Raw genomic sequence first — 15,739 nt, forward strand, 5'->3', positions numbered from 1 at the left:
GAAAAGAGAACGAAACGAACGAATGATAATTGATGGGCATTTTTGCCTTCTGGTACGATGACTGCCTACAAACAGAACAGACTGTGATTGATGAGCAGTGATCAAGAATAATTGATGTGATGGACATTGTTCAAGAATACTGATGAATCTCGATGGCTCTTTCCTGTGATTGATGAGCACTTGATGAATACCAGTTCTGGCACAGGATGAGTAGCACGTGATGGATTCATTTTTCATTCGAATACGGGAAGGGGTTTAATCACCTGAACTGCTTGTTTACTAACCAGGTTGTGGTTCTGGCTGAGGTGTTGTGGTCCATATGATTACGGGGGCGTTTCCGATCAATCCTTTAAAATGACAGTGATACTCAGTCATGGTTTAGGGAAAAATAGTTCAGGACGTGCAAGGAATTGCTTTATTTGTTGAGATTGTCGTGGCACGAAATTACAGTATTTGTTTGCAGCATGTAAGAAGTATTATGATTTTTACAGTGCATATTTTCTTGGCAATTTTATGACATTTACTATGCTTATGAGCATTTAATGTTAAACATTTCTGTCTTATTAGAACTACACACAAAATCATACTACTTACATTCTCCAAAGAACACAAACGTCTTCAGGCATTGATCATAGAGCTAAATCGACGTTAAGCATTGTGATATTGAGACGCCACACAATTTAGTCAAAACTGAGGACTTGATGAACGCTATTTTGATGTAAGCTTAAACGTACCACTATGTCCGCATCCTTGAACCTGTTCCCTCTTTCAAATAATGATTGAGGATCATACAAGATTTTTGTCTTTGACTGACTCCTTTTCATTGCCTTAGGAGTGTCTTTCTTTACTCCCAGAATCGGATTGTTTCATTTATTTGCACAATCATCACAGAGCAGACACCTTATTGGATTGGTGGGTTTGGGGGCGACATGATTTGGTCATTGGTTCACGGCGGCTTATCATGCGTGTTGATTTGTTCTTTTGACAACAAGTGCCCTGTGTAAAAATTTTTAATCATTACTTGCTGGAAAGGCTATAAAGGTCTATCCAGTGAAAAGGAAGTGTAATTTAATTTGGATTTAAAATGATTAACCAGTCTGTTTAGAGTAGAAATTGTTTCTCCCCGTCTGTTTTTTTGTTATAAACAATAATATCACGTCTAGCGAAAGTGTAATAGCGTTGGAAACTTTTCCCCTTCATTTTGCTGAAATTTGTGCAAACAGAAATAGTATTTGCGCCTTATTCTGAATTTTTAGCCGTATGGTCAATATACGTTAGCTGAAGTGAGCCGAAATTAAACCTTTATTTCACGTAGCACGAGTAATGCTTGTAATTTCCCTCTGAGCCCCACAGGCTCAGGAATGTGTATTTTTCCACGAGCGTAATTTGTATAGGATGCGGAGTCTCTCTAAATGGGTGTCATGTCGCACTAGGAGGCAAAAGTCGTTTCTGAAAAGGAATTTTCCATAAATTTCGTTATATTAATTTAAATTACGTTATGCACCCGTAATTGTTTTTCTTTTGTTATGGTTTCCTTTTTGCATTATATGGCTTAAGAAAAAAAAGTTCATAAATTTTTCTTGATGAATGCAGTTTATTGATTTAATATGAGACTTGTTTTTTTTTTTGGGGGGGGGATATATTTGCATAAAGATCATAGAGCATTTTCTAAATACGTTCATAATTTATCATGAAATCTTTGTGATTAAAATGAAACCGCATTATTGTAATTATACGTCGTGATTGCAGTTTGGGGATTTTGGCCAAATTTTCAACTAATTGTTATTCATGGAAGCTTCACAAGTAACTTTGCCATTTGATTAGGGTTTATCAGTTTTTTAGTGTTATAATTCCCAGGAACCTTTTCAGAGTTCATTTAGTTTTCCTTATTCCGTTTATAGAGTTTTTATAATCTGCACACTATTTTGAAGCTAATCATAAAAAGATAGATTAATTTCGTTACTTAAAAGTTAAGTATACCTTAGTTTAAACAGACCACTGAGCTGACTAACAGCTCTCCTAGGGCTGGCCCGAAGGATTAGATTTATTTTTACGTGGCTAGAACCAATTTGTTACCTAATAACGGGACCTGCAGTATTGTCAGAATCTGAACCCATTATAACGAGAAACGAATTTCTGTCACTAGAAATAAATTCTCTTATTCTTCATTGCCGGTCGGAGATTCGAACGCGGGGCCAGCAGAGTGCTAGCTGAGAACGGAACCCACCAGCGCAATGAGGAACAATTTCATTAGTACAGGTTCATGTTGCAAAATAATGGCACCCATTTTCTAGGCGACATACGCCATTGACGACCATCATATTTTTACTTTTAAACAGTTTATACTTCTGAACCTACAACAGAAGAAGTCGTTCTCGCTTCGTATTGTTTTTTCCGGTGGAAAAACGCAACAGTTGTGTCTGGTTATCCCTTCCTTGCTTTTATTCGTAATACCACCATTTTACAACTTGACTTTGAAATCTGGTTAGCGACTACATAGGCCTTGGAGCCACTTCACTACAGTAGTAAGGGAATTAATTTTTCCATCCCGTGATCCCCATTCTTTAGAAAATCGTAGTTTAATGAGAAACACTGGACTGAGAAGCAGGTGATTTGTATCAACACGAGAAAATCTTTAGTATAAGTTAGAAGCAGGTGATCGTCGTTTTCCATTTTGTTAATCAGGCTTTGTAAAAATTCATATTCAGATATTTTTGCTGTATTCCGTCAGTCATGCGTATGCATATTTCTCAAGCCAGAGAACTAGGTTTTCACGTATCAGAATAAAGAAACTGTAGAGGGAAAGGATACGAGTGATTTTTAGTTCTATCTCATACTAGATAACTCGGTACTTAAGTTTTTGCATGTCATTAAAACATTTTCACATCAACAGATCTAATGTAAATCATGTTTCAGTTCTTTTAGAATTATAAATAAAACTCCTGATATACTGGTAAGTATCAGAATTAAAAGCAACGCCTGTAACATTTCAAAACCATTCTGTCAGGTTTATTCATTATTCATTCACCGGTTTTAATTGGCGTGTTTATTTTTTTATTCCCGTGAACGCATTTACAGGCGCTTATTTAAAATGGTTTCCTGGGTAAACCCATGGACATTTTCTTTTTTATTTTCTTTGCTTTTATGCATATTTTTGTAGCCATTTTTGTTTGTTCTATTTTTGTATAAGCCAAACCATGAACACAGATTGTGAATTCCACAATGGCTCTGTTCGTTTTAGGGGGCTTTATGCTTTTTCTTTGTTTTGCATATTTTTCCCCTGAAATAGCATTTGTAATTACTCATCAGTTTGTTTCAGATATTCCTGAATTATTCTTTTATAATGCTTCGCAGGTTATTCATTCAGTATGCCTTTATGTACATTTATTTGTGAATGCATTTTTCATATATACATTTTCAAATAGCTGTCCATTGCTAATCAAAACCTTCGATGGATACTTCTCATTCATTTATATATATATATATATATATATGTGTATATATATATATATATATATATATATATATATATATATATACTGTATATATAATGCATTTTTACCCTGCTGGTTTTCCTTTATGAAAGGATAAAAGAATTTTGTATCATAAAGAATTAGTAATAAATAAAAAATAATTCAGGTTTTAAGACTTCATCTGTGGACAAAGAAACTGAATAAAAAATTTTAAAAATGTCTCGAGATTGTTTGATAAACGTAAGAACTTCAGTTCTGATACTTTTAATTTACCCGTTTTAGGTGACCGTGCTCTAATGCCCTGTCCACACTAGCGGGCATGGCCGACGGGCACTTCCAGCTGTTTATATTTTCTCTCACTTCTGAAGCAGTGTTACCAGACAATCGCATCGTTCTGTCTCCATACTCGGTCGATAAGTTTAGTGGAACGGATGGGAACAGTGTTTGCCCATCGGGCAGTGCCCGCTAGTGTGGACAGGGCTTAAGAAACTAAGTTAGGTCTTTTTCATTCACATTTAGTTCGATGTACTCAGGTTGGCCTGGAATGTCAGTGGACATTTTTTTATGGGACAGTCACTGCTTATTTTTTCCTAATAATTTGTGGTCACTTCAGATATGAATCATATGGTAATTACAGACTTGGTACTGCTCATTCTTCTCCGTACCTTTTTATTGTAATATCTTTTTAAGATTCCCTTTGAAATAACATTATCTGAAAAATGGTAAATGATAGTAAGTATAGTCTGCAAATATTTTATTTGCTCATTTCACTATACATTCAGTAGTGATTATAACTGTTTGGGCTATTTTGCAAGGCTTCAACATTCTTTCTAAGTCCATGGTTCAGGTTGGAGGTTCCTTTGCTCAACTGTAGAGGCTCTACCCCTAAGCAATATTAAAGATGGCAGAATCCATCTATATATTTTTATTCACAAGATATGTCTTTATTTTTCATTTTATTGCATAAATTCGCTTTTCACATTCATTTATTGCAATCCTACCAGGAGTTGTGGTAAATGTCCAATTGTCACTTAATTATTCGATATGAACATTATGTCACTGTGACTTCGTTGTGTTGAAATCCCAGTCTTCAGAAATTGTACCCTGACAGACAGTGGCCTTAATCGAGCTTAACTTTCCAGTGTAAACATTCCTCCACATACGGTGAGGTGTTAAAGAAGCCCTTCTCTCGTCATCCACAGAAAATTACTGCGTTATTGTGTTTTCCTAATAACGGGTAATAACTGTACAAGTTTCCCCTCTTGCATTCATTCAACGAAAGTGACCTCAACATTTTGAAATTTCGTTTTGAACAGTAATTGCCCAACCGCTTCTCAATTTCTTTCTCTCACTGGCCAAAAAATTCATTTGCATTTGTTAGGACTGTTATTTATTCTTCTCAGCTGAATCGACAGCTTTATCGTCATCCATATTTGCTATTCATATTCCTTTTAAACTTCGAAGCTATTCTCTTGAATGAGGCATTTTTCTATTGATGATGTCATTCATTTCATTGTTATCAGTTCACCGATTCCTTTCGAGACTCGCTATTGTCCGTTACGAACTGTCTCTGGTGATTCTGACTGATTATTTTTCTTATTGTATATCTTTTGGTGTAATACAAAATTTTCATACTTTCTGACCTTTACTTTTCTCTCGGTTTTAGCTTCTGAAAAGGAAATTATTGTGCCGGCTTTGTCTGTCCGTCCGCACTTTTTCTGTCCGCCCTCAGATCTTAAAAACTACTGAGGCTAGGGGCTGTAGGGTGGTATGTCGATCATCCACCCTCCAAACATCAAACATACCAAATTGAAAGACCTTCTAGCCTCAATGCAGTACTTATTTTTATTGAGGTTAAAGTTAACCATAATCTTGCGTCTGGCAACGATATAGGACAGGCCACCACCAGAAATAGTGGTTAAGTTTCATGCCATGCAGCTAATACAGCAGTATACCGAGACCACCGAAAGATGAATCTATTTTCGGTGGCCTTGACTACAACACTGCACATAAAACTCGGTGCGCTGAAGAAACTTCGGCGCATTTTACTTGTTTTAATTAATATTAATATTCAAGGATGGTAATAATATGACAGTTAAAGATAGAAATACAAGAGTCACGTTAAATTCGAGATTCTGGAAAACAGAAGTTATATACATTTATATTGATAAGGTATTCATCAATTCAGTTATTCGTAATGAAGACTATAAAGATCATTTCATATGAAATAATCCTGTTACATCTCCCATTTAGAGTGGGCAGGTGATTAAAGATTTTGTAGAGATTCCCGCTAGTTTTCTATTATTAATAAGCTGTATAGAAAGGCCTCTTTCGTATTTATCCCGTGCTGAAATGTGGATAACAAAGAAGTAAATGCTCTGTGTACTCGTGACCGTTTCAGGTACTATAAATTAAGCTTTCTGATATCCAGATTTTCCAACTTATTTTTTGTGTTTTAGTCCTCTACTTTTATTAAGGAGTAAAGGCCAGCTAGTGGCCCCCCCCCCTTTTTTTTTTAGCTCGAGGACGAAGGAAACGTTAAAAACAAGGAGAAGGAAGCGACCTATGCTTGAAGAAAGAAACAGCCACAGACAATGTAATCTGAGGTATTGCTGGTTTCCAAAGAGTAACTTTGGAGGAGGTGGCCTGCCAGGTGTTGAATTCTCTTGAAACGAAGTTGAATTTTCCCCTTGACCTCACCTGAACAGTGAGTGAAATAGTACCTATAAAAGGAGAGAGAGAGAAAGAGAGAGGGGATCGAGGATTGCATTGGATTCAATCCCGTGGAGGAAGGAGAAAAGAAGCAGCATCCCAAATATGTGAGCAACAGCCCAACCAGAGATGGTTAAGTGAAACGCAGATCTTTAATAAAAGGGGAAATACAGTAGATGTTGAAAGGACACAACTCTGATAAAATCCTTTAAATTTAAGGAACCGAACAGATATAGCAGTATCAGCAACAACAGACATAAATTTTACAGAGGGAAGGAGTTAAGCCATAAGCACGAAATTTGGTTAACAGAGGCTTAGTCAAGGCACTATGAAATGCGTTGGAGTTGTCAAAAATTACTACAAAAGACCTACAGTAAAGACTGCCAAATATTACTGAGACGGGAAAGGTCACCTGCATATTTTGCCCAACGAAAACCTTATTGGTGATCCTAAAGAAGAGGTTTGGAGTCAGGGTCGTTAAAAAATAAAAAAAATTGAGCTGTTTCAAATATTATATGGAGTAAGGCAGGAATATGGTCCGGGCTAGATGTCATGCCAGTCTTTAAAGATGCAAAAACCCTGCAAACTTTAGTGAACAAAGATCAGGGGATTAGATAGAGGTAGAGAAGGAGGATCATATGCGTTTAGAGAATGACAGCTAGAAAATGAGAACCAAAAAATGTTGTGGATTACTGCCACTCCTTTGGACGCTTTTAATCATTTGTTTACAATCTGTTTCCAACTTTCACTTTGTCAAAATCTCTCTCTCTCTCTGTCATATATAGAAAACATCTAACAGTCACAGTAGTCTTGATTTCTATTCGTAAATGCAGACAACTTACGTTCCCTTCCCCCATCCCTTGGCTAATCGTAAAGAATTCATTTTCTTAATGGCTTTCCTTCCCGGTGTTCACTGCCAATAGTCATTAGAATGGTCCCACTGAATGAAAGATGTCTTTGTGTCAAAGTTTAATGCCCTAGGTGCCCTTCATCCCCCTCCCTTCTGCTTAATCTTAAGTTTGGCTGGATATTGGATTCTTTAAGGTAACCTCTACCCCGACCATCCAGCTTCAAGTACAGTGAAGTCAGTTTGCAGCCAGCACTTAAAAAATAGTGAACCATCACGATGTAATGATATTGCAGTGCTGCCAGTGACATATTCCGGTGAGTACACTCCCCTCCTGTTTTTACAGAGCCACTATTCCACCCAGCTATACCCTTGTACTACCTCACCTGTGCTGAATTGGTGCCCCTTACAGACTGTTGACCAATGAATCCTTGCTGAAAGGTTGCAGCCAGTAATTTGTTCAAGATGAAATGCAATCCTGCAGTCAGGCAATGCAAACCAGCACCTACAGTTCAGTACTCTGTAGGAGATTATCATTTTTCATTCTGCATCTGTTTTTTATATTGTTGCTTAGCTATAGGAGTAAATCACTTTATTTCACTCTTAATAGAGGCTAGGTTAGTTAAAGCATTTTGATTGCTATTGCCATAATGTACTTTGTTGGATGCAACTAGCTGTGAATCGTCTTATTTGTTTTGCTTTTCCCCATTAACATTCTGGTAGTATGCATCACTCTCAAGAACAAATTATTTTGTACAAACAGGCTTCAGTTCTTGTTCCCGTTTTTAACTTAAACAATTTTACAGTCTTTAATTATTCAGAATGAATAGCAAAACCCTAAGTAAAGAGTTAAATTGAAAAACTGTAAGAATTAATGGTTTGAAAATAAAGAGAGGGAAAAAATTAAAATTTTCAGTCTTGTTCCTGACTTTCATTGAAATAAGTGTTTGCTTTCCCTTCCACTTTAAGCTTTTATGTTGATATTGTGTGATCCTGATTATGGCTGGTGTATGCAGTACTTGGACTGAGTTTGGAAAAATAGAAACCATAATGTAGCTTTGCTAAAATCCCATATATCCCAGACCGCTCCAGAAATTTTTTTAGTGTCTTTTGGGATCTACCTCCCTGATCAGCTAGCAGTTATCCATATGACTGCCCTTTTCGCCAAGAGAGCAAGTTAGAATGTAAAAGAGGAGGAAAGATAGAACAATAGAACTATGAAATTTATCTTAAAGGATCTGAAGTTTTCTCAGTTGGAGCTGAGATCAGGATATCAGATCTTCTCTTAGTATAAGAGGATATCTACTTCTGAAAGACAGCTGTACAAGAAGCACGAGTAGCAGCAGAAGACGAGACGAAGAATGACGCGTGTGCCACTCCTCTTGATCTGACGATTTGGCAGTCATACCACAGGTTCCTGAGGAAGTTAGGGATAAATCCGCGTATGTCGCATCACCAGGAAATCAAAGTATTAGAAGGGAGGCTTTGTACTAAAGTAGTCACAGGCGTTTGAGGTGTACAAGTGATCAAGAATGCTGGAAGCAGAAGCATGGTCATGACCGTTAGTAACAAGTGTAGGTTGTTGAATATAATCTGCCCTTCACATTCCACATCCGTGTGGTGTGCACTGAAATGTCTTAGTGAGACAGCCTCAGTGTGTGAATGAGAAGATAGGGAGGGTTCAAGACAAAACATAACATTGTTGAAGAAAGAGGCGAGGCTGGTGGATTTAAGTTACCAATAGCGAGATTATAGAACATTAACAAAAGTTTAGCTGTAGGCATGTTAATGTTACAGGAAGCACTAACCTCAACCTTTGAAGTGAAAGTGAGTTGAGGTTTTGTGAGAGACTGGTAGAGGATCCGGGAGCCATCACCAAACTTTGGAGCTGGCAGATAGACAATTACGAGAGGGTAAAACTAAGGGACGCACTGCAGAAGGGATGTTAGAGGCTAGATCCGGAATACCAGGAACCGAATAGAAAAATAGCCTGAGACAGGCCAGCCTCAAGCCAGATAGTCAAGGGTGGAACCATTACTGCTGCCAGAGAAGCACACCATTTCATTATCGGTAGAGTCAAAATCCCAACGTATAGAGTACGTAGATTTTTACGATATTGCTTTATTGACATCTCAGCAATTTTATTTTATTGTGCTGAACAAAATTTTTAATATGCCTTTATTTCTTAGCTATTATGATTAGTATGCTGTGTCCCTCTCCTGTGGTTCCCACATAGCAAAGGTGTTAGGAGGTCCGATAAACCAGCCATCTTGGACCTCTAAGTTAATTTTTGCAAGAGTTACAGGAGTTCATATACATTCGTTTTATGACAGACAAGTAAATGTAAAGAGGGACACCTTCATTTATCTTGAAGTGCCCATTTTCGAAATGAACTGCCAGTAGCCAATACTGGTAAGAGTTGGATAATATAAAGAAAAAGAGTTTTATATTGGGATTTTCACTTTATTCTGTTGTCACGTTACTGTAAATGAAGTATTTTTGTTCATTCCAGTTAACTTTTAGTTCATTTTTATATTTTGTTTTATGACTAGACATTGTTTTTCCACCTTTAAATTAATCCAATCTAATTTTCAGAAGATTTTATTGCTTGCCATTGTTGTAAATCTGAGGGCATATAGATTTCATATTCAAAAATGTTATTTTCATTTTTGTAGAATGGACATGGGTAAATATTTGCATAATTTCCTTTCTTCGTGAATCGATTGGCAGGATAACTGTATTAAACTTTACGCTATCTTTTTTCACTGCCAGTTATCGCATCAGTTGCTGGCCTTTATGAACATATCTCATGAAGGTATCATATGAATATTATCTCATAAAGGTATTATATGAATATATCTCACGAAGGTATCAATAAACTCCACCACGTTATCCAAGAGATATTTATTAAACTTTACATATAAAGTTAACATATTTTTAACACTTCTCACATAATGTTCTCACGGAGACAACATTTTTTTTATTTAACATTTTCATCATTTATAACTAGCAAAGGGATGTGTTTACCTTGAATTACACTCAACTAATAACTAGGCTAATGACACTGAGACCCTGTCTTGGCTAAGATGACCTTCTTTCTCTCTCATTGGTTGTGTAATTAACTAAAGCAAAATACGCTGAAATATATATACGCGGGCAGTGTAAATCCTTTTTGATCAAGGATATGTGGTTGTGTGTTGAACCCGATGTAATGGAACTATTTTGATTAATAAATTGTTTTGTTGATTTTACATGATATATTCACAGCTTTAAGATAACATACCACATAGTGTAAGGTCATTTACTTGAAGTAAGATCCTGTGGATGAAATAATGGTACAGCGAAGCATGTGGATGTTTATGAAGTAAGATAAGTAATACATAAGTAATAATTTTTAATCATCATGACGAAACTCAATAACTGACACACTGGTTTATTTACAGGCGCGAGACAGGAAGTCATCTTAGGGCACCACACAGGAGAGGATCTATCCCATCGAACGGTGAGTTCATTTGGTATATACACCTGGGCGTCTTTTACCGGCGCGATCACATTGCTATTCGGCAACCAAGGGAAGAGCGTTTACTTAGTCCACTGTGCTGGGGACAGCATTAGCATTACAGAGCGTTTATACTTTGTTGGCTGAATCACTGACACTGGTTATTTTCTGCGTGGGTCACCACAGTACTAAATGCAATGCCTGCATCGCTTGTCTTGCAGTGTTGGTGATGCTAAACAGCAAACTCCTGTCCTCATCTCACTGTGGTTTGTCGCACTCTTTTGCGTTCTCCGAACTGCACACGAATCACACTGGTTAAAGACGGCCGTTGAAGGTACACGTCGGTTCATCGGTTTGTTCGTCACTGTTCACATGGTAGAATAATGTCATTTTTATTTTTCTGGGGTTACTCCTTTAGTTTGATGGATGTGAAGTCGTACAAGTGGACATTGAAGAATGAAATACAGAAACATACATTAAGAATTTTTTTTTTTTACTAAGTTAAATCTTTAGTTTCTTTGTTTAAATCATATACAATATTTAATTTATTATGTCGTTTTACGTAAGAGATCTTCGAGAGGCAAGTTTGACAGGTCTGAAAACATGAACACCGAGTGACACAAAACATAGTCGACGCTAACGTCGACAGATTGTGAGACGCGTGTCGACGCTAACATCGACGAATGGCGTAGTCCGTGTCAACGCTGACATCGGTAAAGAAATCTTAAAATCCTTGTTAATGTTAACATCAAATAATTGTAAAATACGTGTCGACGCTAACATCGACAAGTCTTACACTCAGTGTTGACGCTAACATCGACAAGTCTTCCACTTAATATCGACGCTAACATCGACAAGTCTTCCACTCAATGTCGACGCTAACATCGAACAAGTCTTCCACTCAATGTCGACGCTAACATCGACAAGTCTTCCACTCAATGTCGACGCTAACATCGAGAATCCGTAAAATCTTCGCCGAAGGTAACATCGACAAATCGTTAAAAGACTCGAGTTGACGCTACCGTCGACAGATCGTGCAATGCACGTCGACGCTAACATCCACAATTTTAGAATCTACGTCGACGGTAACATCGACAGCTCGTAAAATCCAACAATGACTGTCTATGTGGCAGGCAAATTAGGAATATAACGGAACCTATTCTGTTAGCTATGTACATAAAGTTTTTTGTATTTTCGCACTCATATTCGGTATAAAAAAATAATGTCTGCATTGAAGCTGGTAATTGGTGATAAATTTCATATATGTATACTCATCTATTATGATATATATCTATGATTCAAATATATGATGAAAGAAGGGGGTGTTGGGGGCGATGTTTACTATTGGAGATTTGATTTTACTATTGGAAATACATTGAAAACTGCACGTTATCGAAAATAAATTTTTCTAACTATGCCTTTTGGTTTTGCTCGAAAAAAAATGGGAGAATTTAGATAAAGACAAAGAAAGTCGTTGAAATATTAATTCATAACAAGAAATCAAGTCATTTACATTTTTTAAAGGTTTAGAAGTGAATTCTATATCAGCAAAATCACTTAAGGATAAGAATACTCATTACATGTAATTTGAGCGAATTACAATCTTGTGACATGTAAGCTTAGATCGTGATCACCAAGACATTGGTATATTTTTTAATATACCAATGTATGTTAAAGCATAAATTAAAAGGCTGATTGTGGCATACATAGATAGGCAGTTAGGTGTGTTGGATAGACAGGAATGCAAATGAGCTGTTTAACTAAAATAGAGTAAAGCTTAAAATTAAAGTCCTCTTAGAATTACTGGAAACAAAATTGAAATATTTTAATGTTTTATATATATATATATATATATATATATATATATATATATATATATATATATATATATATATATATAATGTTTGAGTGTTTGTATAGATTTTATTTATATATATAATATATATATATATATATATATATATATATATATATATATATATATATATATATATATATATATATATATAAAATGTGTGTGCAGGCTTATATTCTTTATTTTGTAAATTTTTGAATGTGTATAACATGTTCAAGTGACCAAAAATATACACTTACATGTACACCTGCATGCATCCGTGTATGTAGCGTTTCTTAAAGTGTAATTGTGTACGAGAAAGAAAACATAGCCGACTCAGATCCAGGTCGGGCTTCTCTCTCTCTCTCTCTCTCTCTCTCTCTCTCTCTCTCTCCTTCGTCCATTTTGGAAATGCGCGCCGTTGATTAACCCTTGTTGCTATTCAAGACAAAAGACAAATGAGCATTTTGAGTCTGAGATTGTATCCCCTCCATCTCCGTCTGAGACCTAATGCTCCACAATATGTTGTAATGGCATTTTAACAGTAAAGGAGTATTTGTTTTCCGCCGATCCCCCCCCACCCCCACCCCCAAAAAGGGGAGAATCCATATATGGTAGGGGGAAGAGTTAAGGAATAGAAGAGAAAGATATGGGGAAGCGGGGGAGAAAGGGATGATTTTATCGGTTAAGGTGTTTGCACTCGTATTTGTGTGTGTGTGTGTGTGTACGCGCGCGCGCGTGTGTGTGTATCGGGAGGAAGAATCCGGGGGTCATTTGTTAAGAAGAATCCAGGTCATTCTCAGTCAGCCTTAGGAGCTGGATTTGAGATTTTGTTCTAAATTACGTTTATATTGTGTGGGTCTCTGAAGGGGGAAAGGATGTAATATATATATATATATATATATATATATATATATATATATATACAGTATATATAATATATTATATATATATATATATGAAATTTTTTATCACACCGTGATTTATATACAATCATGCCAGCTACAATGTCGCAATGTCACATTCAGCGCTACCTCGGGAGATTCGTAAAATCCGGATAATTGTGCCGAAGGGGAATTCATATAAGTGATAAATGAATTGGTATCGTCGAGATAGCTCAGTGGGTAACGTCTGCTGGAGTCGCTGAATAGGTTGCGTGTCGTGGGTTCGTGTCCTGACGATACCAATTCATTTATCACTTATATAAATTCCTCGGCGACAATTCTCCGTCGGAGATATTCCGAGGTATGAACTCTGATTATTAAGCGACATTTAGCTTCATGATTATATATATATATATATATATATATATATATATATATATATATATATATACATATATATATATATATATATATATATATATTATTATATATATATATATATATATATATACATATATATATATATAAATCATACGAATATTGCCCACAATCACCTATGGGGATCGTTCAACATTTCGGAGATTTTCAAATATTTGCTTAAGAACATTTTAATTTCAGATTTGAAACGAGAAGCGACTTCTTTAAAATCAATAGGGTCTGGGCTCACTGGAGGAGAAATTACGAGATATCTCTATTATAATGAAGAGACACAGATAGCTATTAGGAAGAGAATACGCAATGGAGACTTTTTACAAGAATCACCATTTTCTCAAAGGACATCATTTTTCTCCATGTTAAAATGTTAAATAATGTTTATAAAATACATTTTCTATATCTCTCTCCATCAGTGTTTAAAATTATGCCACAGCTTCTGAAATTTTAACAAATATAAAAACATTCATCAGAATTGAATCAATTCTGATCAATGTTTTGATATTTAATTGTTAAAATTTCAGAAGCTGTGGCATAATTTTAAACATTGATGGAAAGAGATATAGAAAATGTATTTTATAAACATTATTTGACATTTTAACATGGAGGGAATGGTGTCCCTTTTAAGAAAATGGGTGATTCTAAATATTTGTAAAAAGTCTCCATTGCGTATTCTCTTCCTAATAGCTATCTGTGTCTTTTCATTATAATAAAGATATCTCGTAATTTCTCCTCCAGTGAGCCCAGACCTATTGATTTACAAAGAAATCGCTTCTTCTCAAATTTGAAATTAAATGTTCTGGTTAAATATTTGAAAATCTCCGAAATGTTGAACGATTCCCATTAGGTGATTGAAGCAATATTCGTATGATTTATTCATCAGGTCTTCATCAGTTTCCATCTGACGACTCGTAAGTTGAGAGGTAATTTTAATCAGATGAGGGACTTCAGTTACTTCTTTTGATATTTACTGATTTATTGTTTATTGGGTTATTTTTTATAATAGCATATGTTTGCTTGCAGGAGGAGAAATCAAGGCACAGACGAAGATGCAAATTAAACGATAAACTCTTTACTATGGCAAAATGTATCTAAAGACGAGGTGGGCAATAAAATCTTATCATGTCAAAGTTTACTCGCGTTCGTAGGGTGAGATAAAATCATCCTTGACCAAATGCTTTTTTTACCTCGAAAACAATAACATTCCATTAGGGAAACTGAAAGAATTGGAGGAGAACGACAGCATTTTATAAGGCAAAATGCTCTTCATTTCAAACAAGAGACTGTATTACAGAGAATGAATTCGGAGTTGCGACAGGGAAGATATCAGTTAGAGGGAAAAAGAGAAATAATTTTGGTCACTAAAATCGTGGTCATGCTTCCGCAGTTGAAACATGAGATATTTATGGCAGTGTATTGCGTAAAAGCTTGTCATTTGATGAGCAGCAGTGCGACCGAATCTGTTGCTGTTTTACACTTTTGCTAAATTTATGTGTATGTATAAAAACCAAATGTGTTTTATCACACTCATTCGCATACATCCATGATTATGTACTAGGTGGAGGTTTTTGTGTACGTGTGTCTGTTTACATTGTGTATTTAAAATAGTTCTCTGTACATAATTTAACAAATCACAAATGAATAACTCGAAGATAGTCTTGCCAAGTTTACTATAATTAGTGATATCAACAAGGATGCTGTATTTTGTAGAATATGCGAAGGAATTATGATGGAATCTAAAACATCGTTCGTTGAATAATGGCAAATCAAACTGCACTCTTCTTTTAATACCATTCAAGAAAGTTATTTTTTCTCATTTGAAATCTGTATCTTAATCCACTGACTGGTTGGACATGAAGAAAAAAGCGTAATCTAGACGTTACAATTTTGTTCCTCCTGCGTAAATTGCTGATGATCGTCCAGAACTGTTGAGTATAAAAAAAAAAAAAGACTTTCATTTTCATTGCTTATCCAGATTGAATTAAGATACGGTGATTTCTTTTACACAAGTCGTTTATAATTTTTTGTTGACAACAATTAACGGATACATTATTTTAG

The sequence above is a fragment of the Macrobrachium rosenbergii genome, chromosome 5 (assembly GCF_040412425.1).
Source record: "Macrobrachium rosenbergii isolate ZJJX-2024 chromosome 5, ASM4041242v1, whole genome shotgun sequence".
NCBI classification, from domain to species: Eukaryota; Metazoa; Arthropoda; class Malacostraca; order Decapoda; family Palaemonidae; genus Macrobrachium; species Macrobrachium rosenbergii.